A 4680-nucleotide genomic window follows, 5' to 3' on the forward strand; every position below is an offset into this window, starting at 1 on the left:
GCAAAGCCCGCGGCTCCCCTAAGCGGTGCCGGAGCCGCTAGCCCGGCATTTCGCCACAGGATCCTATGACCTCAGCTGACTTCCTGCCCTCTGGCTCTTCTGAGGTCCCTTCCAGCCCTAATGTCTATGAAATCTATGAAATAATCTATGAAATAATTGGAAAAGCACAACATTTAAATGCACATCTTTCCCTGGCCCAGTTTCTCCTGGAATATGAACAAGACATTTTCAGCTAGGAACTTGAAGCTTGCATGTTCATTTTGCACACTGTCCAGCACCAACTAACTAAAGCTAAATTCTGTCTGAAAACCACACAGAAAATTTCAAAGCTCTCACAAATTATAGAAATGAAAATTTAATCCCAGCCTACTTAGCCCACAGAGGCTCTACATGTTTATTTTCAGCTATTTGAATAATTGGAAAACTAGAAAAAGATAATCTGTTTCTGTTAGCATGTTATGCTAATCATAAAGAGAATCTGGGAGTCACAGATTAACCAGGTTGGCAGATGCAGATGCTGCTCCAGTTCCAGGTCAAGTCTTTGCCATTAATTGCAGAGGAGCATAAATGATGCATGCCCCCAGTGGCTGGGGGGGGGGGGGTACAGCAGTGCTGCTGGCAGTGGGAGAGTGGTTGTAAGTGGGGAGTAGGGGGGGTGGTGAGCGCCAACCAGGGGTTGGCAACCACCCACAGATGCCGCTGGCAGCATTGCCAGCGGCCAGTGGTGATTGCTGACTGCCTGCAGACACTGCCAGCAGTATGGGTGGTGAGGGGGGTAGTGGTGAGGCGATTGCCCGCAGGAGCTGCTGACACTGTCAGCGACGTCTTTTGTCAGGGGGTGCATCACCACACTCAGGGGGTACACGTGCACCCCCTATGCATTGCCAATGCAGAGGAGTAATGTTAAAAAGTCTAGAATTCAGAACAGAAACAAGATACACTTCCTTTTCCTAAAGACAAAGATTTTTTCTATCAGTGATACCAGGTCAAATACGACAGCTTAATCAAGAGCAGTTAAACAAAAATGGAAGAGAACAGAGGAGATGGTATATGACAGGGGCAGGCAATTATTTTGGATGGAGGGCCACTCACGTTTGCCATTTTGGGACCGGAAGTCCTGCTCCTTAACCTTTGCCATGTGAAGTCCCTCCCTTTGCCCCCAGAAGTACTCCTTAAATTGAATCCCTCCTAAGGAGAGGAAATGTGAATATATTTCAGGCAGATGGACAGACAGCCTGAAGTGATACCTTTTATTAGATCAACCAAATAGTAGCAAAAACATTCCTCTCTTTTCAAGGTTTTGGGTTGGTGTAATAAGAGATATCAGCTCTGACCCAAAAGCTTTGTGTATCTCTTTTTCTCAGACCAACAGGGTTATAACACAGAACCCTGAAACATGGAAGATAGTGTATTTTAGCTGTTTGGAAAAGTAAACTTCATTGCTAACCAAGAAAGAAAGATTTTTCACCTCTGTCTGCTTCTGACATCAGATACCTCCAGGGACGAAGACAGTCTAATCTGCACATCACGGAGCAACACTCTCACAAAAGGACTCTGAGATACCTTCTTAAAAAGTCTAGAATAAAACTTCTACCCTCTACCTCCCTTGTGCAAAATGGAGTTTCTTTTCTACCTAGGAGGACTTTTACAATCGTCGAATTCTCCTCAGCCTGAAGAAGGGTGTATGTGCCGGAAAGCTTGCAAAGAAAGGAATTTTTTGCTACTATTTAGTTGGTCTAGTAAGAGATATTGCCTCTGACCGAAGACCTTTGTGTAGCTCTTTTTCTCAGATCAACATATACCCCTTCCATGACATACGCATTCCAAAATGAGAGTAATTTATAGAGCATTATCTAATGATGGACTGTACAAAATTTCAACTTTTTATATCAAATACATAGTTTTTATACTTTATTAACAAGTAGTACAGGACAGCTTTCTTATAGGAAATACACTTTTTAAAATAAAGAAACCGACAGTTAAAAGAAAAAACCCCCCTCCAAAATATATTACATTTAAATCTAAGGATGGATGGTATTTTTACTTTAAAAAGATGCCAGCAGACATGTATAGTTACTTAGACAGACTGAGAAGGCACAAGGCTGAGAAGGAGAAATCCAAAGCAAAGTTCTGTTCTGTTAGGGACTATAACATTCACTCAGCCCATCATTAACAATATATTTAAAATACTGCACTCTTTTACTGATGTAGATCTTGGAAGGGAACTTAAACATAGCCCCTAATCTAGTAAAATACAGAACCAGTTTTCAAAACTTGCCATGGAATAAATTAGTGTCCAGTATGGTAGATGATTCTGGCTGGACACATGTAGTCCAATGAATATGTGATAAGAAAGGCATACACATAGACATTATTTTCTCCTTTAGTTATAACCCCACCCAGACATTCTATGTACTAGATATTTTCAAGCTTTCTAGAACTTCACAGTATCTTTATGAGCTGAAAAATTATTCTTTTAATGAAAATAATTGCTGAAAATAAATATGTTTTCTTAATTTAGGGGAGGAAGGGAATTTTCTATAAAAATTTTAGAAACAGAAAAGGGTTTGGGGGATTTTATATGTTGTTCTTTGAGTTTTTAGGTTGCTTTCCCTGCCAAAAAAAAGCTGCTAAGAAGTGCTACTCATTGCATGAATAATGTATGCTAATGCAAATAAACACAATATATTTCATAAATGGCTCCAAATCCACACCAAAGAAATCTCTCTCTTTCTCTCTCACTTAAATTTGTTTTAAACAATGCTAGTTAAATATTTACATTATTAAGTATCTGGCCTTTCCATACTTAATGCTCTAGCTCAGGGGTGTCAAAGATATCAGATGGATTTGGCTCATCACCTGGCCCCCAGTGCTGCCCCTGTGTCTGAACTAACCCACATGCCACAAGCGGCCTGTGCTGGATCAACCCCACATATAGGTCCTGGGATGTGCACTGCATGTGGTGCCTGCTCCAGGATCCACAATATGAACGGCACTCATTCTGGCTGCTCCAGGATCTCTGCTGCATGTGGTGCCCCCTCATCTCTTGGGTCCAAGACTGTGCTGCAAATGGTGCCAGCAAGTGCTGCATGCAGGTTCTGGAACAGCTGGGGGTGTTGCGTGCAGCGCAGACTCAAGACTGGCTGGGCACAGGACCTGGAGCAGGCACTTCGTATGCTGCATCCAGTCTGTGGGAGGGACAGGGGATCAGTGGATGCCTATGGGCTTGATCTGGCTGATGGACTGGCCCTGCACCATTGCTCTGGGCCACAGGGCCAGATGAGTTTTTCATCCCTGCTCTAGCTACAAGAACTGATTAAATGTAGCTACACCTCTGCTTTAGCTACAAGAACTGATGGGTTCAGGCTATCTGAAATGTAATTAAGACATTTTAGTGTCTACAAAAAGGAGAGATTCATAATTAGTTTATTAGGAAATCATATTTACGGCACAGAAAAAGAATGTATCTGGAAGAGATTCCAATAGGGCTGAAACAAATATGTATTAAGAAGAATATGAAAATATTTCCCAAAATAGCCTGCCTTCAAAGTTTCCTTTTTATACAGGCATTTATGATCTTACTTTATGTTTAACAATTCTTACAGAGAGTAAAAACGGTATTTGTTTTACTACATACTTTAGTACAGAATGAATAATGATACACCCTAATCATTAACTATGTATTATATATTAATAATTAAAGCTTGTATGTATCCATTATTAATAATATTGTACTTTCAGAACACTTTCCACTTGAATCTTAACATACTTTAAAAATATTAACTCTCGAGAATCAAGTAAGTGATGCCGCTAAGCATTTAGAAGAGAAAAAGTGAGGCCCAGAAAAGTTAATGATTTAGTGAGAATCACCATCAAATTTTATGTCTTTCTTGAGAACAGGAATTAGATTTCCCAGCTCTCATGCATTAGGATGATCCGTCTGCCTGTTCAGTATAAAAGTCTCCCAGAATACTCTATTTGAATATGTTCCATTTATACAAACTATATTTGATATGAAGAATTAAATGTCAAAGAAAAAAGTAGGCTTTTCAAAATATTTAATCTACATAAGAAGTCAAGTTTTATATCTAATCAAAGGTGAGAGAAAGTTACCTTTCTGACTATGAATTATCCTCTTATGAATCCATTAGGCAAGCAGTACAGCAGAGGTTGGAAATAACTCATGCTCAAGGATTTTACACATTGCTTTGTTGTGACATAGAGCAAGAAATATAAATGGTTGATTATGTCAAGACAGAGAAGGGGACAGTGATAATCTCCAAGAAATCTACTGAACAACATTTTCATTACAGTTGCTAGACTTCCTGTATTCAAACTGTGATCCAGAAAACAAGGAATTCCTATTTCACGTCCACAATTCAGAAATACACACTATAATCCTAAACCAGCTCTTACCATAGCAGGCTCCACTGAAGAGAAAAAAACCCCCCCATTAAGTCTGACCTTTTTTTTTTTTCCTTCCTGGAGCCTGCCTGCTTGAGCTGTGTGGGGGCCCAATGCTTCCCTCTGTGGTTACGGCATGCCATGGGACTGCCTGGGTCGGGTGCCGGCACGCAGGCGCTGCCTGGGGGGCCCCCACGCAGCTCAGGGACCACTTGACCTGCCAGCAGCCATCCTCACCCTCATTCCCTTGCTGCCGAAGAGTCAGGTAAAGATCGG

General features: G+C 41.0%; 1 protein-coding gene across 3 annotated transcripts in view; it reads right to left on the minus strand.

Moving 5' to 3' along the window:
- MYRIP (myosin VIIA and Rab interacting protein) overlaps nt 1–4680 on the minus strand; it is a 403309-nt gene that overhangs the window by 126232 nt on the left and 272397 nt on the right. The window lies entirely within an intron of this gene.

The sequence above is a fragment of the Crocodylus porosus genome, unplaced genomic scaffold (assembly GCF_001723895.1).
Source record: "Crocodylus porosus isolate Cpor-Errol unplaced genomic scaffold, CroPor_comp1, whole genome shotgun sequence".
NCBI classification, from domain to species: Eukaryota; Metazoa; Chordata; order Crocodylia; family Crocodylidae; genus Crocodylus; species Crocodylus porosus.